Source organism: Lolium rigidum, chromosome 6 (genome assembly GCF_022539505.1).
Source record: "Lolium rigidum isolate FL_2022 chromosome 6, APGP_CSIRO_Lrig_0.1, whole genome shotgun sequence".
Taxonomy (NCBI): domain Eukaryota; kingdom Viridiplantae; phylum Streptophyta; class Magnoliopsida; order Poales; family Poaceae; genus Lolium; species Lolium rigidum.
Window position 1 is genome coordinate 137,278,400 of NC_061513.1, and position 23,039 is coordinate 137,301,438.

General features: G+C 44.8%; 2 long non-coding RNA genes across 11 annotated transcripts; one reads left to right on the top strand and one right to left on the bottom strand.

Moving 5' to 3' along the window:
• Window positions 1–3,734: 3,734 nt before the first annotated feature.
• On the top strand, window positions 3,735–10,998 carry LOC124659874. 4 transcript variants are annotated; one of them, XR_006989731.1, is made up of 3 exons: window positions 3,743–5,588; window positions 5,665–5,803; window positions 10,454–10,998. It is a non-coding gene; the product is annotated as an uncharacterized LOC124659874 (long non-coding RNA). The 4 variants fall into 4 exon arrangements; XR_006989730.1 differs by lacking the exon at window positions 10,454–10,998 and having other exon boundaries at window positions 3,745–5,017; window positions 5,117–5,588; window positions 5,665–5,939; XR_006989732.1 differs by lacking the exon at window positions 10,454–10,998 and having other exon boundaries at window positions 3,746–4,624; window positions 4,739–5,588; window positions 5,665–5,939.
• LOC124659875 lies at window positions 6,617–9,634 on the bottom strand. Of its 7 annotated transcripts, none has more exons than XR_006989740.1 (3): window positions 9,446–9,634; window positions 8,413–9,375; window positions 6,617–8,267 (listed from the first exon to the last, which is right to left on the bottom strand). It is a non-coding gene; the product is annotated as an uncharacterized LOC124659875 (long non-coding RNA). The 7 variants fall into 7 exon arrangements; XR_006989738.1 differs by having other exon boundaries at window positions 8,413–8,914; window positions 9,097–9,634; XR_006989739.1 differs by having other exon boundaries at window positions 6,617–8,066; window positions 8,152–8,267; window positions 8,413–9,634.
• Window positions 10,999–23,039: the final 12,041 nt, after the last annotated feature.

Below are 23,039 nucleotides of genomic sequence, written 5' to 3' on the forward strand. Positions count from 1 at the left end.
AGAATCCACATGTTACTAAGTATGGAGTAGCAATTTTCGTAACTTGTTACATAAGTGGCTCTGAAATAAAAAAAGCATTCTTTTCTAGGATTTTTCTATTAAATATTGGTTCTTACTAAGACATAAATTAATGCTTGCATGGATCTAAATTTATTTTAGTTGGTTAAATCATTTAACATCCAATATAGTCATTCATCTTTAGAATATGCCCGAATTCAAGCATAAATGTAGTACTACTATGGTAGCATTTTATCTATTTGCTCTAATGGTACAACCAGGTTTATTGACATGTGCATTTCCAGCATTTGTCTATGTTTTTGTGGAAGTAGTTTTAATTGTATGCTGGCGAGTTCTTTTGCAGCTTAAGTATTGAACTGTGATACTTCTGTGTTTATGCACAAGCCAAAGATAAAAGTTCTAATTGACACGAGCATCTTTTGTAGTTTCTGGATACATCAATTTCAGCAGCAGAGGACTATGATTATCTTCCAGCATTTGTCTATGTTTTTGTGGAAGTAGTTTTAATTGTATGCTGGCGAGTTCTTTTGCAGCTTAAGTATTGAACTGTGATACTTCTGTGTTTATGCACAAGCCAAAGATAAAAGTTCTAATTGACACGAGCATCTTTTGTAGTTTCTGGATACATCAATTTCAGCAGCAGAGGACTATGATTATCTTCTAGCCAGATGAGTAAATTAGATGTGCCAAAATTTAGGAGATTGAATACTTTGTTGGCTAGCAGCCTTTGTCTTTTCAATGTAGATATGTAATGAGTTGGAGAGTGCAGATTTAGTTAATAAATAAAAGATTCATGACTTCTCAGTCCTACCTGCTTGAGGGGATTGTCACAGTAAAAGGGGGTGTAATAAGCAATGCTTTCCTGATTGATTAGTTAAAATGGTACTCTGTAATAAACTGATGGTAGGAGAAAGGATGGAATCTTGCACTGATGACTCTTCCAGTTTGTATATATGTATGGTGCTTACATCACCACAAAAAGTTGTTTCTGAGATGGTTGATTGCTGTTGTAAGCTATGTTTTTTTTTTGCTTCATGGTCTAGGTCGGATAAGGGGTGCTTACAGTTTACTTCCAAGTTTTAGCTAACTTACTTCCACGGTAGCAAGAAACATAAATGGTGCCTAGGCAAAAATAACAAATCAGGCACAGGATTAGGCCGCACCTGACCTGCGAGGAGGCGCCCCATGGGGCGCCCCAACCACTAGTGTTCTTTATGTCTAAGGTAAGGTTGATACATATCGTTTCACCCATTGGATAGAATTTTCATTTGATTTCTACATATGCTTAATATAGTGTTTTACAAACTTTTACCAGGACCACGAGACAAGGCGAGCACCAAAATATTTCTCTATTTTCCTGAAAATATATAAGCATGTGCTACTGTTCGTGATTTTGTTTGTTTTATCCTAATTTCATATCCACTTTGTTTTGTAAAAGCTAAAAAAAATGAATTAATATTTTACATTGGATTTTCATTGTCATTATACAAAATGCAAATCGGTGCGGATTTCACGGGATCGTGCGCCAAGGCGCACATCTAAATCTAGTATTCTTCTAACTCTCGGACATCGCCCTCCCAGATCTTGATTGGTACCCCATGATACAAAGTGCCTGAGGAGTTGTGCTCCTTTAGAACTTCATCCACAATCTGTCAGGCACCGGCTGTTCATCTTGCAAGTGGTATTGTTTTCCATGGCAGTCTGTAGAAGAAAAACTACAACTTGTATTATTTTCGTAGCGGTATGTAGAAGAAAATCACCGTTGCTCATGTTAGAGGACAGTGATAGGTTCAACGTTGCCAGATTGCAAATCATTTGATGTTTATCTAGCTGAGTCTTCCAAAGCTGGTTGTGCACTTCACATAAAAATCATGAAAACTCATTAAATGCAACGATAGTATAATTCTTAACGTGATAAGTTCAATCTACTATAACCTAGCTCAATATAGAAGTATCCAGTGCAAATATTTCTTTGTGTAATTGTTCACCGACTCACTTACATCTCTAGATTAAATCAGGTTGTGTTGGAGACTATAAATTACAACAAATTGGAGAGGACTCGGCTGAAGCGTTTCTGATAACAAGGGTGTACGAGTGAATAGCATAAAACCACCACATTGATGGCGAAATTTACCGTATACTACCAGTTTACGTTTACGGGACAAAAAACCACCACATTTTGCTTGGTTTTTTACGGAATGCCCTAAACCCGAATTGAACGCGAATTGACAGGGAATTTGACTAGTCAGTGCTGAGGTGGCATCACAGTTAGTGAAACTGCTGACGTGGACCTTGGTCCCACCTGTCAGGCAACATTAAAAAAAATTAAAACATGGAAAATAAAAAAAGGAGAGATCATCTGCTTCCCAATCCGGACCCGACCGTGCTTCTCAGGCCGCCACCGCGCGCTTCTCCGGCCGGGACGCCGCCGCGCGCTTCTCCGTCCAGGCCGCCTCAGCTCACCGCCGGTCGGCCCCCCGCCCCATTCCTGCCGGCGTGCCATGGCCCGTGGCCGCGCCCCCCTCCCCAGCCCCGTCGGGGAGCTCCGCCACGACGCCAAGAGGGCGGCGCTCTACAGCGCCCTCACACGAGTGGAGCAGGGGAGGCGTGGAGGTAGGGGGCCGGCCTTCGGCCGCGAGCAGGAGCGTAGCGGCGGCGCCCTGTGCCGTGCCGTCAGTCGTGCCGCTGCCCACCAGTTCGCCACCGTGCACGTCCGCCACCGCGCGCCCCGCCGTGCCGGCCCGCCGCGCCCGCCGCAGATCCCACCTGCCGCCCGCCGCCGTTGCGTGCCACGCCGGAGACCCCGCCGCCGCGCGCCTCGCGGCGAGCCTGCCAGCAGCTCCCCTCGCTCGCGAGCAGGGCGCCGGTGAAGAGCAGCTCCATGTGCAGCGACGCGGTGGGCTCGATCTTGGAGACGCCGGACAGCGAGAAAAGGGGAAGGCGGCGACGCTTTGATGGGAGGCGGGGGCCCGCACCGGTGGTAAGCTGCGGCGGCCTTGCCGGAGGAGCTCGCGGCGGCGGCCTGACGGGAGGGCACGGCGAGGGGGCGGCGGATGGGCACGGTGAGGCGGCGGCGGGCGGGCTCGGCGAGGTCCACGGCGGCGCACGGGCACGGCGAGGCGGCGGCGGGCGGGCTCGGCGAGGTCCGCGGCGGCCGACGGGCACGGCCAGGCGGCGACGTGCGGGCTCGGCCAGGCGGCCAGGCGTGCGGGTGCGGGACGGTTTGGGATTTTTTTTTCAGATTTTTTGGATTTTTTAATTGAACTATTATATGGGTCCCTCTCCATCTCACAGATTCCTGCCACATCATCACTTACAGCAGACCCCACTGGTAAAAACTGTGTCAATTTCGGATCAATTTGGATTTAGGGCATTCCGCAAAAAGCCGAGAAAAATGTGGTGGTTTTTTGTCCCGCAAACGTAAATTGGTAGTATACGGTAAATTTCGCCATCAATGTGGTGGTTTTATGCTATTCACTCAGGGTGTACTTCTATAGTCAAAGATTGGACTATGGAGACATAATATAGCATCGCATCCATTTATATTTATTTATACCTATATAAAAGTTAACCCCTTTTGCTCCAAGGAGAGCGTTTTTGGTCATGTTCACGTAGCTATTTTATCCAATCAAACCGTGCCACGATAGAGATTTTTACTGTAGATGGAGACCAGTAACTGTAGATCATTTATCTCTGGGATTTGTTTCTCCTTTTTTTCCGCGTGAGAAATCCGTGATGACCGGCTCCTTCCCGGTATTCCCACTTTATAGCTTCCGGTAATCGCTCTCTCTCCTCCTTTTGTTCACCTTCAGTTACCGGTCAACCAGTTTATTTCCCACGATGGATTGGTCAAAGCGGTGTTGCCATCTCCAGAACAATCCAGGTCCTCTTCCTTGCCAATCCCCACCGCTGCTCTCTTCCTCCCCAATTCTCATCGCTCAAGTTCCAAAAAAAAATTCCATCGCTGTCACTCGAGTGCTCCACCCGGTGGGGCGGCGTCCCATCTCCCTCCATGGCTGCCGTGTCTGTACCGACGTATCAAGGTTGAACATCCCCAGGACGAGCTCCTATGTGCCATGGCCCTGCTGTGTCTAGACAGCTGCAGCTCCCCACGACCTCACCGGTTCGTCCGATCTATGCCTGCTCGGCATGTAGCAACACAACCTTCTTCCCCCACTCCTCGGGCGCCATCGCCGTCCACGCATACTGTACCAAGAGTCACACAGGGTGCGCTGGCTTCATCCCGCTCCTTCGAGCTGGGGAACACCCACAGGTTGAGGTGGCATGGCTCCGCCATCACCATCGTCAGCCAAGTACACTTCGTCGGCCGTCGGTGCACTATCATCGGTTCAGAGGAGGATAGGCGGAGCCTGGCAGGATCAAGATGCTTTCTGCGGTGGTGTATCATCTGTGCCATCCTCTTCTGGATTGTTTTCTTCATTTGTTCCTTACTTTTCTCCACGGGTTTATCAGTTTGTTGCTTTCTGCTCCCTAAAGAAGATTTTACTTTGTGATGTAGGCCATTGGTGTTTTTCAGCGGCACCTAGCTATTGTTAGTCCAGCGCCATAGCGCTCTGCCATCAAGCTGGGTATCCGATGAGTGCAGGTCATCTTTACAGGCCATCAGTGCTGAAGACACACCCTACTATCCAATATTTGATTACCCCTACATGGAAGCAGATGTGAAGCTAACCCAATTTAATAACTGTTTTTTCAATAGGAATCCAGATCGTGGAAAAATTATATCCTTTTCTTCCCAAGATCACTGCAATTCAGCTCCGTACATGATAGCCTGTATTTTGTGTGCTAATTATGTTGTTCCATTATAGATGCCTAATTCTGCTACCTGACAAACACAGTCAAAGTAGCTCTTATTTGATCCACTCTCCTAGCATCGGAGGAAAAGATAATCTTGCAACATTACTATATATCAAATGCCAATATCAGTAACTGTGCAAAAATAAAACAGAAAGCAGTAGACAGGAAGTTCTTTTATAAGGTTAGTATGCTGTATTCACATATATCCACTTCAGAATTTTTGTATGTTCAGATCAGAAAATTGCATCTTCTCCATGAAATAAAGATTTATCTTTGACAGATATTACAGGGAAACACAATGAAGGAATATGTCCCAACCAAGAGCTTTCACCAACAAAGAGAACAACTGAAGGAAAGAACAACTTATACATTTGGGGATGTTCACTTTTTCTCACATGTTCTCACTTCTCTGCTTTGCTTTGAAGACAAATATTGGTACTAGCATTCTTTTTCCAAGTATTTTTTGGTAATTTTATTGCGCATTACGAGTCATCCTTTTTTGTTACTTTGTCGGATATGCCTTATGATATTAATGTGAGCTTCTGTTATGTCCACATAGTTGCAGATGACTTGCCATTTGATCAGTGTGTTGGATACTTTAGTTCATACTAAGGGAGCTTATTGCGTGTTCAGCGACAGCCGACTGTACCTAATCCTATCAAGAAAAAGATGTTGGTAGAAAACTTAGCTCTGTGGCGATAGATACAATAGAGTCCTAGCCGTCGGTTCCCAAATGTGGCAGCAAATCCAAGGTATTTTTTTTAAAAAAATGCATAGAAGGATTGGTATCTGATGCTCAGTGCATAAATTCCTTCTATTACAATGCAGACTGTGTTATCTTCAAAGCTTTGAGAGAAGAAAATACTCTGTTCAGATTCTCAGATTTTAGTTGTCGTACCGACCTATTCATGTGCTCATGTTTTTTTATGTTATTTAGAAAAAATGAATCCATCTAAATGCTACTGTGGTAAGTTCCTGAACATTATTCAGTCTCAAAATTTCCATTGATATATCCATTATAGGGGCTAATCATCTGGAATCTTTTGCACAAATAAGACTATGTTTATGCAGCCTATCCAACCTTCTATCCACTACCGCCTGCAGTCAAGATTCTCAGATTTTAGTTGTCTGTACTATACCGACCTATCCATGTGCTCATGTTTTTTTATGCTATTTAGAAAAAACTAGGAAGCAAAGGCGCGGCGTGCCGCCGCGCCCGTGGAGCTACCTTTAAGTATGCATGGTTGATATTAGCTGTTTTTAAGTACATATTCGATGATTTGCAGAGGAGTTTTATGACTGTGAAATACATCTCTTTCAAGGTTGGTACGTACTGAAAAAAAAGAATCGACTTAGTTACATAGTAGAAGCATTATAAGGTAGATAATTTAATCGACGACATTGTGAAAGTTGCTCCATATTTAGTACTCACATTAGTTGACAGAGCTAGCAGATGCTACACGGCGTTGGTGCGTATTTTTCCTGCTGGACTGAGCCAGGCAGTGAAGTTATATATTACTGCTGGATTATAAGGATTATATAATCGATGGGTCTTTGTTCCAGAGGGGGTGAATTATCTAGCTGGTCTAATCTACACTACTGCTAACATAGATAACTGATAGCATGCTAAAGGTAGCTGCTATAGCTGCTGCGGCACAAGAGGTGAGATACAGTCTATTGGGTAACAGGTGATAAGATAGTTCGTGGGAATTTGACAATATAAACCGAGTACATATATATATTAGATGACGCGCAACTGTAGTCTATTTCGCTCATAATAGAAGGTGAAAGATAAGTATAATATGTCTGGTTGCTTCAATGCAAAATAGGGATTCCAAATAAAAGGGGAAATGACTGTAAATTGTTGCGTGATAAGCAAAAAAGATACAACCATTGACTGACATTATGTTCTCCTGGACCTATGAATAAGTTTGCCAACCAATAATACCTAGAAAGAAACACACTTCAAGACAATGGAAGAAGGGAATCAGAAATGGGCGGACTGCATTCTGAAAGCCCTCCAAAGAACATGGCATTCCCTAGTTTCATTTGCTCATAAAGGCGTACATACCAGGCCATGCATCTCCTCATCCAGATAAATCCCACTTCGCAGCTGAAACAACTACACAAATGTATCATGGCATGTACTCTGAATTACACCAAAATTGAATCTCAAATGTACAAAATAACTGAATAAATGGTGCAGCGTACTTGGTTTACTTTGATCAATATATAATACAGTACCATATACATAGGGCTTGTTCTCCCGATCTTATTCAGTTCGTGTACAATGTTCAAGGAATCCTGCAGGCTGCAACCGGTAAACATATTGTAGCTTCCAAAAGAGAATCAAGTATACATTTATAGCAAAACACAAAGGAAACACTTCTTACATGTATCTCTGGTTTAGTCTTCTCTTCGAGATACCGAAATAATTGTTGGCAGTAACCTCTTTCAACACTCTCATCACCCATGGTTTAGTACTCCCATCATCTCTTTTTGATATTTTGAGTAACTTACTATACAACAGTCTGCATATTATTTGTTTTAGACCTTGCATGAAGCCATCAACTTCTCCAAGATAATTTTGCAATACCTTATTTCCTTGTTTTGTCTCTAATTTATTGACTAAATTTTCATTTCCACAACTTGTGGTCGCTTTCTCTAACTCAACAGGACATTCCTCATTCTGAGATTTAATAAGACTAAAGAAATAGCATGCCACCGGAACAGAAGAAAACTGACTATTTAAACTTTCATGTTTGTTCCATCCTAGAACGCTTACTGTGGAGGTCACATCCATAAAAATTGTATCATCAACGGTGAAAATTCATTGTATTAGATTTTTAATTTAATCAGTTAAGTGTGTTCCTTTAATTTTATTATAAAAGTATTTGACCAAAATCCACATGCAGACCTGCTATTACATCTTCAATGTTCCCAAATAACTGTTGGGATCTTGACAAACATCTTTTAAGATCTTTTGGCTTGATCTGACAACATCCTAACTCTACTACCAACAGGATATAAGAGATCAGATGGAGAGAACCGCACCTGTGTCCATGCCCTATTTCTACAACAACCTATAGCAAATATCAATGATCAACAATTGAAAATTCGGTTGTACCAAATCAGAACTAATTGGTGTAGCTAACAGTACCACATGATACATGAACAAAATAATATTTTTGAAGCAAACCTAATCTGAATGAGGACTGAACAGACCATGCCTGCATAAGAGATCAAGCCGTCCTAAATCAAACCAAGCTGAGAATTGATTTCAGTCCTGGAGTCCCAACCCCAACAATCACGAACCTTTTGCTCCACGTTGTATGTGTCTAGCCGTGTGCACAAAGCCTAGTCACAGCGGAACGACGACCATGACCACCGTGTCCACACCAATCTACGAAACGATGCGGCAGCTGCTGTACCTGGACAGCTTTTCAAAATAATTGGATGAGAAGGGTAACCATATATCGAAACTACAACAACATACTAAGAAAATGATCAGGACAACATATCAAACAAAGACATACGAAATGTTCTCGATATTTCCTTTTTTAGTTGCATGTGTACCTGTCCCTTATGAAGTCAAGGAGGAGCACCTCACTGGTGGATATGATCCACGGGATCCGTTCGAGGTTGAATTGATACACCTCTAAATCTTGCAAAGATTTAAGGGGCAATATTCATCCAAAAAACAAATCCTCCCAAACCTATCATCAATCACTTGGCAAGTGCACCAAAAAAAACTGATCTAAACTACATGGTATATATGACACAAAAATCGTGATCAGTAAAACTGATGCAGGCCAGAAAAAAAGTGTGTGCAATAATCAGAGACAAATGACATCAGACGTTTGCCTTGGGGATGACCTTGATGGTCATCCTGACCCTTGTGCTCGCCTTCTTTGCCTTGACGGAGCAGGTGCAGCCCAATTGGCTGCGGCCAACCTTGTAACCGGGCTTGTACTTGGCAAAGAAGTGCTTGGAGAAACCGAAGCCTTTGTCCAAGCCAACATGTGGAGGATGTGCTCTTGAAAGATAACATTCTGGTAGTAGCGCCAGCAGTTTAATACTGTAATAAATTGAAAAAATGTGCCAGTACATGTCTGGTTCATTATACCTGAATAATAAGTGGCAGCCATGCCCATAAAAAGTACAATAACACTGTCCTAAGCATGCCGGCAGTTCAAAGGGAGACTAAAAGGTAAAGTGGACAATGCGGGCAGCAAATCAAATATAAGGCAGAGTAAATACCTGATAGAAGCGTTTTGTGTATTATGTGAAAGTAGAGGGAAACTCCTGGCTGCGGATTAACCTCATGCACTTTTGCACGCTGATTATTCTGTAGGGGCAATGTTTCTTCCGGAATGCAATTAATTTTGATTTTCACTACTATCGATAAATGGCTACTGTAAATGTGTAGAAGGTAAAGGCAGCTGGCAAACAAAAGCGGCTTATGAAGTTCTTCCATCTGAAATTATGGATTGCTGAATAACTCCCACATCCCATGATTCTAGAAGCACTTAACTCTTCCTAACGAAAAAGAAACAATACAATTATACAAAGGAGTATTTGAGAGATTGAAATCACAAAGAAAACTGACCTTTTCCTACAGAGAATTACACCAGCAACTGCACTACTGTACTCTCTCCCCATGGGGACAGTACCCCCACCTATCGCATCTGCATGAAAGACGTGAGGGCCGCCTCGCCCCAACATATTGGCCCTAGCCTTCATAACCAGCGCCCTTTCCAGCCTGAAATCAACCGCCCTGCTCCTGTCCATGATCCAGACCGGAAGGCCAGCAGCCGGGAAGAGGGGGTGGGGGGGGGGGGGGAAATCGGGCCAGGGGCGAACTCGCGGGGGAGCTGGGAAGAGAAAAGCAGGATGAACTCGCTTGGGGCAAAAATTGGACACAAAAATCGGGGAAGAGGCGAACTCGCTCGGGCAGGGTGGAGACATGTGCAAGGCATGTCGGGGATGATCCATGGCGCCGCTCCTTCCTTACAGCTCTTCCGGCAGGGCGAGACGGTGAGGAGGCCAATTCCGCCGGAGCGCTCGAGGTGTGGCGAATGGATGGAGATGGGAGGGCACCGTGCCCGACTAACAACGGAAGAGGAGATTGGGGCGGCGGCGGCGATGGAGAGGAAGTGGGAAGAGGAGATTGGGGCGATGGCGGCGGCGATGGAGAGGAAGTGAGAAGGTTATTCCTATTTTTTTCTTTTGGAAATCTATGCAGCGAGGACGTGGAGCTCCTGGATTGTTCTACGATGCGCGAACTAACCGCTTTGATCGAGCAACCGAGAAAGACTCACATAGATACGCCGGTTACCGGTAACCTGGTGGCCCAAAAAAAATGAACACCTAAAACGAATTTCGCTAAGAGATCGGGAGGAGGGCCGCGTGTCAACTCACTAGTGGAGCAAATCGATGGAAATTAACCTCTCTACAGTATCCAAATCGCTATCAGGTCTCTAAGTTGATTGAAAATTATATAGTGTATAATGAATCCATCTAAATGCTACTGTGGTAAGTTCCTGCACATTATTCAGTCTCAAAATTTCCATTGATATATCCATTATAGGGGCTAATCATCTGGAATCTTTTGCAGGAACAAGACCATGTTTATGCAGCCTATCCAACCTTCTATCCACTACCGCCTGCAGTTATTCAGTACTAAAACTACTCACGGAATGCCTCCAATTTGTCACGGCATGTCTACTTGGAGACACAATGTGATCAGTTCCTACTTGCAAGCACAATGTGATAAGTTTAGACAATGCCTAGAATGTGTTACATGCATTTCTTATTAGTGATGCACATCAAGTCAAGGCATAATTGGAGTCCCAAATCTTGCATCTCACGTTGTTGTTAAAAAATGTGACCAATTAGTCTACTAATTAATACAAAACATCTATAGATTGCCTGGTTTAAGTTCTGTCACTTTACTCAGCATCTGTATAATGGCATCTTTTCTTGCCTCTCCGGTATTTTGTTTATATATTGATCTGGTGGGAATTATTTGCCTTACGGAGAAAAGCACTGAAAAGCGGTACGACCAGAGGCAGTATAATTCCTATCCGATGAACATAATCTGAACCTTTTTTGTACATGAATCTGAACTAATTTTTGCTTGAGGACTTGTGCTTGCTGTCCTGTTTTAAGTGAGATACTCGCTGGTTGTTGGAATTGGATGGTTGCAAAATCGGCATCTAGAATCATTGTACGGTTATAGACCCCCCAGTCTCAGTGGAAAGAACAGGTTGATCAACATCTAAATTGCATTGCCTCCTGATGAAACCAACGGAGCACATGCTAAAGCAAGCTACCAGTGGAACAGACTTTTGGGTTTGAAGTACTGCAGCATGTTTCAGAGTTTAGCTATGAAATAGTACAGAAGGTGTGTGTGCCAGATAGGAACGATATTTCTGGATTTTCCTAAAAGATTATGTGGTTTGGCAGCCACTTAATCATACATTTTGTAGGACGGAAACAGGAAATTCCTTCATCACCTGTACATTAACTAAATATATGGAATTGGTTGGTACAAGTAAACATCAACATAGAACAGTCAAATTCTTGACACAACAGCAAAAAAGTTTATCTTCTCTTCTTTCAATAATTCATTTCACCTACAGAGAGGAATGGAACACGAAAACGCTTTACAGTATACCAGCAAGAAGTAGCGTACCAGGCCCTCCATCCATTCCTTGGAGATCCGATTCGAACGAGCGCTGCAACAACAGAGCGCCTCCCCAAGACACCCGCCACCACCGGCACCGCGATGTCAGCGGAGCGCTTCGGATCCCCACCCTCCCCACCGGCTCTGCTTCTTTCTCCCCCGCCGTCGTCGATGGTAGTGAACAAGCCTCCTCCAAGCGTGGCCGCCAGCTACAGCCTACGCACGCCGGCGCCATAGTCCCAGGCACCAGCTCTACGCCGGATCGACATCTTGTGGGGAAAAGAATAGGAAGTAGGCGCCAGCGATTCTCCTTCCGCCATGCTTGATCTCGAGCTCCAGCAGATCTATTGCTCTTATTTTTCTCTCTATAAGCTACTGGTCAGTTTACCACTTTACTAGAAGGAACGAGCCTCCTCTCTATTCGTTTTGTTATTTCAGTTACTGTAGCTTCAAGCAGGAAAAAAAGACACAGCCGAGCACTGCATGAAAACATAATAATTAAGAAAAAAAAACTATTGGATATGCCAGGTTCAACTAAAAATTGTATCCGTCAACTATCTAGACTGAAAAGCGTGTAGATCAATTCAGACAGCACTTAATACTACATCCAGATGCATTTCATTTGAAGTTCAGTACGGATCAGAAAAGATAATTACACGTACAAACTCCGTGAGGATCTAGCCTACTGCAAACAGTACAACAGCTCTTACTTTTTTTTTGCAAAAAGATCTGGGATTAAAAGAAAACATTAAACAGTACAAAACACCTTTAAAAAATTACAACAAAATCCTTAAATGCTCTTCGTTTTCGTCGACGGTGCGCCGCCGATGAAGCTCCATGGCGATCCGAAGATCCCTTCAAACAGAAGAGGTCCTCGAAGACCACATCACTCTCACAAGCTTCTCGACGTCACAGCAAAGGTTATCTAAGATACACCTATACTAACACTACTGCATTAGAAACTAATACTTCTCAGCAATCTCTTCAAACTGGCTGGCCCCCTCAAAAAATGTAACCAAACAAGCATCTTCTTAGCTAGCAACATAAGGAGAAGCCACCAAATTACACCCAGGATTGACCCCTTCTAACGTTCGACGCCATTTTACCCTCAGGGCTTCAACTTTCAATCTTTCTTCTTCAAAACGTCCTATTTTCTATTTTCTGCACTGACACCACTTGAGATCCTTCGTCTCAAATGTGCAATTCTTCTACTTCTGCTAGAAAATTAGCAACACGGGCGCGGCGTGCCGCCGCGCCTAAACTTACTAGTAGTCTACAAAATGGACCTATGAACCCAAACTTTAAACATGTATGGACTAAAAGCAGGTTGCTACCTGCTAGGTCGTCAGCATGCACAAGCTTTAAACATGGAGAATACTTGAAGCAAAGAGGTTGCAGTAGATTAAATTGACTGGTCAACAAAAAAATGAACATTTTATGAACCATAAAAGATCTATCTACTACCTCCTTTTACTACCAATGAACATAAAGATTAATATCGTAGGGAATGTAAAAAAAGTAGTAACAAACTAAAATAAAGTTGTGTGCAACTTAATATTCATAGGTATTGTCGGTGGCCTATTTTGATACAAACCTGGTTTCTTTCATCCAACCATTTGTTGACAAGAGCTTCCAAATTTGGTTGGGTCACTTTGGGTGGCTTACGGGATAACTGTTCCTCACATACTGCAGAGTGGAGTGTTCAGTTTTCCTCTTTCAGAATCTTCTCAACATGAGTATATGAATATCATTCTAGCAAGCAGGAAAAGCAGCACAAACAAATGCAAAGTAAAACTCTAATGACTTCAATAAATCTGCCACGTTTTATCATCCATGTGCTGCTGCAGGGCAAATTACAAAGAATTAGGTCCATAGACAAAGAAAAATGAAAGCCTGGAATATGTTTCACTAAGTTCAAAAAATGTACTTCTTGCACACCAAACATAGCTCATATGAGAAAGTACTGGTTAACAAAATTAAAACCGAAAACTCAATATATATTTGCGAGCTAGTGATTATGATAAACATCTCAAACTAAACATGTTTATTTAAATGAAACTTGTTTATGCACCCACAAAACTGCTATAACGGTTCCGCCTAGCATGCATCGCACAACATGAAGAAGGATCTTCAATTTAGACATGGCAAGCAAGCAAAGGATTAAAGTAGAGACCAAAAGAAGACACTGAATATATACTTGACTGCTGACTGCTTAACTTTACGAAATCAGCACACCCAAGGTAAATCAAAACTGTTCATTTTTACTCTGAATAGTTTGAGCCTTCAAGACTGGAGTGACATCTCTATTTCTTGACCGGTGAATGAATAAGTCAATAAGAAAGCTTACATATGTATTTGGTGTGTGATAACTAATCAGTTAATTACTTTATCAGAACATAAAACTCAGTACTCGTGAGACACACAGGTTGATTACGGGATGGATATTATCATCTCAAATATCAACAACAAGCTACTACGAAAGGGACAAGAAACATCACAGCACACAGTCCGTAAACAAGATGGTGGCACGGAATAACAAATACACGAAGTACCTGCAGTTCCCACGAATACGAGAGTTTCTAGATGAGGTTACCTTGATGAGTGTGGCAGCATTCGCGCGGGTGCGGGCGGTGGCGTTCTCACGGGTGCAGGTGGTCGTGTGCGAGCTGGTATGGGCGGCGGCATTCTCACGAGTGCAGGCGGCTGTGTTCGCCTGGGTGTGGACGGAGAACACTCGGGGCATCGAGGAGGACGTCATGGATGAGGCAAGCGCCTCCGATCCCGCGGTGAGAAGGCAGCGGCGTTCGATTTGCCTGGGGCGTGGCGGATTCTCAAGTGAGGTCGGCGGCTATGATCCTGTAGATTTTTTTTTTTGAGACAACCTGCTAGACTTTATTAATTTGCAAGAATGTTTACAGGGATGTTTGCATCGTACGGAGTGCCCAGCCATACATACCGGCCCACTTCAAAAGAAAGCATAAATCTAGCAAGGTTGTGAGCCTCAAAGTTCGAGGCTCTTCCTTCAAAAACGAACTTGCACTCATTCCCGCCCTCTAATGTCCATAACAATGGCTCCGTATTTGCTCATAGTACCTTCCACAATGTCGTTTACCACCGGTTTACAATCCGAAGCAACAAGGATTCTTGATTGAATAAGGTCATCCGCCAGTGCTAATGCTTCACGACAAGCCAGAGTCTCTAGTACCTGTGGGTCGATTATACCAGCATAGATCACCGCTGACGATCCCAGATAATTTCCTACCGAATCACGGCAGAAAGCTGCAGCTACACCTCTGTTTCCAGTCTTTGAAACTGCTGCATTCACATTTATCTTGACCATACTGGATGGTGGAGGAATCCACTTAGGTACCCTGAGTGTGTTGGTTAGATCACCTTGTACTGCAGTGGGTTTTTGAATTTGCTTGAGCTCACTGAGAAACACATTTATAAAGACAAAAGTCGATAAGGGACTCTGGAATATCCCATAGATGAGGAGGGCGGGGCTGTTTCTGGGGAGGGTGGATCGGATGCCTCCGATCTGGGCCGTGGCGAGAATTGGGGAGAAGAGTGGCTCCACGCCGGATTAGTAGTGGATGGATGGAAATTTTGCAACTGACCTACAACGTGAGGACGCCGCATTTTTAGTGGAGAGAAAATACGAGTAGTATAATTTTTGGTACCAGGAAAATTGGATGGAGTAGGTTATTTGGTAGACGAAATCTCAGCGAGATCCTAATCAGAAATCAATCGCATTTCCCCTTCTATGTAGTGTTTTTTTCTTCTAGACAAGAATCCTATTCTGAAGTAAACTATATGTCCCTTTTCAAATAGTTATGTATGCAAGGGAGCAACGTCACATATACAAAGATATATTAATATACACAAAAAGAATTTATAAACGAAATCAACCGACATTCAGACATTATCATGTTGATAATGGTACACGCGATATGGCATAGGTTTTTGCGCATATACATTTTTAGTAGCAATCTTTCTTATTTCTTCTCCTTTTGCACGAGGTATTTCTTAGTGGCGATATTTCTTATTTCTTCTCGGCATGTGCGGATTTCCTCCGAACAACCCCGGCTGGTCAAAGTACATATTAAATAACCGTTATTCATTTATTTATGCAGCAATATATGGGCCAACCTGGATGGATCTCCCGCTAGCTATTATATGATGTGATACGAGTGTAACCTATTGTATTTTTTTGTGACCTATCAACGCTCGTCACGGAAGCTATCGACTCGTCATGGAATGTGCTAATCTGTGATGGTGAGTGTATGATTGTCACAGATATTTGGCAATGCATGACGTCATAGGCAGAGCGTCACACATTATGTTATCAACCACTGTCACGAGGGTTTTCGTCACGGTATATCAAATTTCTTGTAGTGATTTTTTGATGCTCCATGCTTGTTTTACACCAATTTCTATATGTTTGTTTACAAGTCGTTGCACTTTTATACATTTTCCGGAACTAACCTATTGACAAGATGCCACAGTGCCAGTTCCCTGTTTTCTGTTGTTTTGTATTTCAGAAAAGTTGTACAGAAAATATTGTCGGAATTGGACGAAACAAAAGCCAAAGTTCCTATTTTACTCCAACAAAGACGAACTCCAGATGAGAGACGAAGGGGCGCCACGAGGTGGTCACACCAGCCCTTGGCGTGGCCCAGGCCCTGGGCCCTCCTAGGGGTGGTGTGGGCCCATTAGGCACCCACCAACCTCGTCCTTCCGCCTACTTATTCACCTGTTCTGAAAAACCTAAACACCCGAGCCTCCATCCATGAAAAGTTCCGTCGCGGCCTCCATCGCCGACCCTAGCAATATAGAGTTATCAAGCTCTTCCCGGCACCCTGCCGGAGAGGGAGATCATCACCGGAGGCCTCTACATCGCCATGCCCGCCTCCGAAGTGATGCGTGAGTAGTTTATCTCTGGACTACGGGTCCATAGCAGTAGCTAGATGGTTGTCTTCTCCAGTTTATGTTTCATGTTTAGATCTTGTGAGCTGTCTATCATGATCAAGATCATCTTTATGTAATGCTACATGCATGTTGTGTTTGCTGGGATCCAATGAATATTGAATACTATGGTTGAGATCGATTATATACTTGTCATATGTTATTTGTGATCTTGCATGCTCTTCGTTGCTAGTAGATGCTCTGGCCAAGTATGTGATTGTGACTCCAAGAGGGAGTATTTATGCTCGATAGTGGGTTCATGCCTCTAGTAATCTGGAAGAGTGACAATAACTTCTAAGGTTGTAGATGTGTTGTTGCTACTAGGGAGAAAATAACAATGCTTTGTCTAAGGAAAATTCTATTATTTACATTACACACATTGCTTAATGCGATAATTAGCTGCTTGTAACTTAATACTGAAAGGGGTGCGGACGCTAACCAGAAGGTGGATTACGGTCTATGTATTATGTTGTCATGCCCAAGTGAATCTTGTCATGTATGGTCTTTATTCTGTCAATTGCCCAGCTGTAATTTGTTCACCCAGCATGTTATTTATCTTTATGGAGAGACACCTCTAGTGAACTGTGGACCCCGGTCCTTTCTTTTACACTGATAAAATCATCGACTGCAAACACTTGTTCTGTTTACTTACTGCAAACACTATTCTTTTTTACTTACACTACAAATAAACATCTCTTTCTACACTATACGGTTAATCCTTTGTTTTCAGCAAAACTAGTGAGATTGACAAGCTCACTGTAAGTTGGGGTAAATTATTTTGGTTGTGTTGTGTGTAGGTTCTACGTTGTTGCTAATGCCGGTAGTGCGCTCTGCCAAAAGTCAGCTAGCAACACCTTCATAAGTCACTCCTTTCTCCTACTGGTCGAGTAAACCTTGATTTCTTACCGAGGGAAAATTTTCTACTGTGTTCATCATACCTTCCTCTTGGGGTTCCCCAACGGTGTGCTCTTCACTCATTAGCCGATGAGTAGAATGTTTGGTCACTACACTATGGGGTGGGCTGAGTGAACCTGGTGTGATGGCATAAATATCAATATGTCGTGCATCCTACTTGAATTCGCTTATCCCATCTCTGAATGTTAATATTTGTTTCGACTAACAAAGTATAAGGCATGCTATTTAGTTTAATACTACTTGGCTCGTATTTGAGTTGGCATTCTTCGTTTACTTTGATCTTTCTTCCATTTTAGTGCCGATGATTAAAATGTTTGGTCACTACACTCGAGGGCGGTTCTAGCGAGCCTGGTGTGATTGCACAAATATCAATCTCTTGTGCTTCTTACCTGGCCTCGCCAACACCGTCCCTGAATGTTAATATTTGTTTCGACCAACAAATTATGAGGCATGCTATCTAGCTTATACTACTTGGCCCGTATTGGAGTCATCCGATAATTAGAATGTTTGGTCATCCGTACACTCTGGGGTGGGGTGAGTGAACCTAGTGTGATTGCACAAATATCAATATGTAGTGCATCATACTTGGCTTCACTTACCCCATCCCTGAATGTTAATATTTATTTCGACCAACAAAGTATAAGGCATGCTATTTAGTTGATACTACTTGGCTCGTATTTTAGTTGACATTCTTCTTTTACTTTGGTCTTTCTTCTATTTTAGTGCCGATGATTAAAAATGTTGGTCACTACACTCGGGGGCGGTGCTAGTGAGCCTGTTGTGATGGCACAAATATCAATCTCTTGTGCATCATACCTAGCCTTACTGACACCATCCCTGAATGTTAATATTTGTTTCGACCAACAAAGTATGAGGCATGCTATCTAGTTGATACTAGTTGGCTCGTATTTGATCGAGTTCGGATTCTTCGCTTACTTTGGTCTTTCTTCCATTTTAGCACTATACTCGGGGGCGGTGCAAGCGAGCCTGGCGGGAGAGAGGAGGGAGCGGAGGAGGAACCGGATGAAGACCACTTTCATCGCGATGATGCTCGTAGTGACTCTCGTCTATTTGTAACTAGAGATGGTGAACTTTGTATCAAGTAAAACTTGTGTAAAAAATTGACACTTGGCACTATATGTATCTCCGGCTGTAAGTAATGTGATGGTATAGTAATGTTTATGTATAACTGTTGTTTATATTATACATGCATAATTGATGTTTGTATTAAACCTGTATAATTACTATATAAAACATGTATTAAAATAGCGGGCAGTAAAAAATCGTATATACATGTAACAAATTTTGTGGCGCACCTACAAGACATTATGTGGCGAACCAATTTTTGTGACGTATCACAAGCGCATGCGCCACTAAATATGGTTTATGTGGTGCATGAGCTGGTGTGCCACAGAATAACCATTTTAATGGCGTGAATTTTGTGGCGCACTGCCCATGCGCCACAGAATACCTGTTTTGGTGCGCCACTGAAGAGTCTTTCCCTACTAGTGTTGGTATAGCAGCGTGGTTAATAGTTTGATTTTCTTTTACCGTATACTAATTACAGAATTAAACAAATTGGCACGTGATTGTACCTGACACTTGAGATCCGTCGATAAAAATGCTCGCATAATTTTATAAGGGGTAAAAGTTAGCACAACTTTTGCTAAATGGGGTAATTAGGATGAAGATTTTCTAGATGGGGTAATTATTGTGAAAATTTTCAATGTAGCGGGTAAAAACTAGAATTTACTCCTATTAAAATTTGTGATCAGTTTTCCCTATTCTCGTACATTTGTTTATGACATTGGTAGGCTCCCATCAAACGTTGTCACTGACATGTCTCTAAAATTCCAGTGATCTACAATAGCAAGACTTATCGTTGAATTGATGACCATGTGATCTTGCCAGCTGAATAATCAAACTTGTATCATGGTAATCTTCATATTTCCCTTGCTTCATATGCATTGCTTGTAGCCTTGTATGTGGCGCGAAAAATGATTCTTTACTTTTTGTTTAATGCAGTTGCCATGAGTTGCACAGTGCACCATCTGTATCAGTTGGTCCTTTCCTGATTGAATCATGGGACTCGTTCTGTTTCAGAGGTAACATCAGGGTTTCCCGCTTAACTTTTTTTCCAAAATATCACGAGTCCTGAATTTTGATTTTGTGATCTTACGCTGTACATTTCCATGTTAGTTAGGTGCTTGTGATCGCATGAGTGGAGAAGGGTGTCACCTCGAATTTAAGCAAGCTCTTGACTGGAGCGGCCTAAGGAGCCATAGCCTTTCATCTGAGTCATTTGGTAGCATGTCATAATTATTCCGATATAAACATGCTTTGTGTTAGCTGTTGAGTAACATATTGTATAGGTATAGGTACCCGTGTTTTGTCAGGGTTGTACCTGTAATTGTACATGTGTCCGCCTATATATATATGAGCAGCCGGCCCTATTGATGCTGTGCAATCTCCAATATCTCTTCTACATGGTATCAGAGACCCTTCAGGTCCTGACCTAGCCGCCGCCCTCTCCCCCTTGGGCGCCGCCGGCCTCCTCCTCCTAGCCCTAGCCGCCGCACCCCTCTCTCCCTAGTGCGCCGCCACCCCTCCCCACCCAGCCCTAGCCGCCGCCCCTCCCCAACCCTAGGCGCCGCCGCCCCTCCTCCTCTCACCAACACCACCGCTTCCGCCATGGCCGGGTTCTCCTCCTCCGGCCCCTCCGATCCCTTTGACTCCTCTCGCTCCGGCAGCAGCAACCCCTTCGCCGGCCCCTCCGTCGCCGTCATCCGCGACATCCCCATCGCCGAGCGCGTGCCGGTGAAGCTCTCCACCACCGCTGCCAACTTCTTCCCGTGGAAGACGTACTTCGGGCTGCTCTTCCGCGAGTATGACCTCCTCGATCACGTCGACGGCACCATCGACCTCCTCGCCATGCCGCACGACCCCGAGTGGCTCGCGATCGACGCCACCATTATTCGCTGGTTCTACCAGACCGTCTCCAACGACATCTTTCGCACCGTCGTCCGCGACGGCGACTCCGCGCGCACGGTCTGGGCTAAGATCACCGGCCTCTTCACCGACAACAAAATCCAGCGGGTCACCTTCCTCCAGCAGGAGTTCTTCGGCACCCACCAGAACGACCTGTCTCTCGACGAGTACGTCCTCAAGCTAAAGAGCCTCTCCGACGAGCTCCGTGACTTGGAGTTTCCGATCGATGACAAGATCATGCTCTCCACCCTGTCGGCGGGTCTCGGCGAGGATCTCAGCAACGCCGCCTCCAACCTCATGCTCCTCACCACACCCACCTTCGAGCAGGCCGTGGCCTACCTGCGCCTCGAGGAGCGCCGCCTCAAGCATCTCCGGGCACGGGCGGCTCACACCGCCTTCGTCGCCGGCTTCTCCCGCGGTGCTTCGACTCCCGCGCCTCGCCCCACGGGTCCGCCGCCGGGCTTCCTCGCAGCCGGTCACCAGGCCGGCCAGACCGGGCCCTGGACCGGCCCGTCCGGTCACCAGGCCGGCCAGACCGGGCCGTGGACCGGCCATGCCGGCACCCAAGCCGGTCAGACCGGCACCTAGACCGGGGAGGCAGCTCCTTGTGGCGGTGGTCGCCGCGGCCGTCGTCGCCGTGGCGGTGGTTGCAACGGCAGTGGCAATGTCCCTGCGCCTCGTCCACCTCAGCACACCGCCCCTCCGCCATGGACCGCCGGTCACAATCCGTGGACCGGGGTTGTTCACGCCTACTCCATGCCCGTGCCGCGCGCCCCTACCCGGGCATCATGGGGCCGCGTCCAGCCACCCACCAGGCGTTCTACGCGGCGCCCCAGCCACCCCGGCCTACGCCGCCCCCCCGGGCTCGGCCCCGTGGGATCCCGCGCTCCTGACCGCCCTCCAGAGCGCCCCCTCCGCTGGGGCGTATGGTGGCGGTGGCTGTAGGATAACGTAGCATAGAAAACAAAAAATTTCCTACCGCGAACACGAAATCCAAGCCAAGATGCAATCTAGAAGACGGTAGCAACGAGGGGATTGTCGAGTCTCACCCTTGAAGAGATTCCAAAGCCTACAAGATGAGGCTCTTGTTGCTGCGGTAGACGATCACTTGCCGCTTGCAAAAGCGCGTAGAAGATCTTGATCACGGCGCCACGAACGGGCAGCACCTCCGTACTCGGTCACACGTTCGGTTGTTGATGAAGACGACGTCCACCTCCCCGTTCCAGCGGGCAGCGGAAGTAGTAGCTCCTCTTGAATCCGACAGCACGACGGCGTGGTGTCGGTGGTGGTGGAGAAATCCGGCGGAGCTTCGCTGAGCGTGCGGGATGTGGTGGAGGAGAGAGAGCCGCTAGGGTTTGGGAGAGGGGGGCGCCGGCCTCAAGGGGTGCGGCCACCTTGGTGGTTTTTGGGGTGGCCGGCCCCCTCCCCTTGGTCCCTCTTTATATAGGTGGAAGCCCCAAGTGTTGGACTACAAGTCTCCGAATAAGACCCGAACCCAAAACCTTCCATGTGATAGGGAAACCTACCGATGGATAGAGAATACCATGTTATGTTAATTATCAAGTTATTACATATGTGTTGTTTATGATCTTGCATGCTCTCCGTTATTAGTAGAGGCTCTAGCCAAGTTGATGCTAGTAACTCCAAGAGGGAGTATTTATGCTCGATAGTGGGTTCATGCTTGCATTGACACCTAGGACAGTGACGTGAAAGTTCTAAGGTTGTGTTGTGTTGTTGCCACTAGGGATAAAACATTGATGCTATGTCCGAGGATGTAGTTATTGATTACATTACGCACCATACTTAATGCAATTGTCCGTTGCTTTGCAACTTAATACCGGAAGGGGTTCGGACGATAACCCGAAGGTGGACTTTTTAGGCATAGATGCAGTTGGATGGCGGTCTATGTACTTTGTCGTAATGCCCAATTAAATATCACTATACTTATCATGACATGTATGTGCATTGTTATGCCCTCTCTATTTGTCAATTGCCCGACTGTAATTTGTTCACCCAACATGCTTTTATCTTATGGGAGAGACACCTCTAGTGAACTTGTGGACCCCGGTCCATTCTTTTAATACTGAAATACAAATCTTCTGCAATACTTGTTTTACTATTTTCTCTCGCAAACAATCATCTTCCACACAATACGGTTAATCCTTTGTTACAGCAAGCCGGTGAGATTGACAACCTCACTGTTTCGTTGGGGCAAAGTACTTTGGTTGTGTTGTGCAGGTTCCACGTTGGCGCCGGAATCCCTGGTGTTGCGCCGCACTACATCCCGCCGCCATCAACCTTCAACGTGCTTCTTGGCTCCTCCTCGGTTCGATAAACCTTGGTTTCTTTCTGAGGGAAAACTTGCTGCTGTGCGCATCATACCTTCCTCTTGGGGTTGCCCAACGAACGTGTGAAATACACGCCATCAAGCTCTTTTCTCGGCGCCGTTGCCGGGGAGATCAAGACACGCTCGCAAGGGGAGTCTCCACTTCTCAATCTCTTTACTTTGTTTTTGTCTTGCTTTATTTTATTTACTACTTTGTTTGCTGCATTATATCAAAACACAAAAAAATTAGTTGCTAGTTTTACTTTATTTACTGTCTTGTTTGCTATATCAAAAACACAAAAAAATTAGTTTACTTGCATT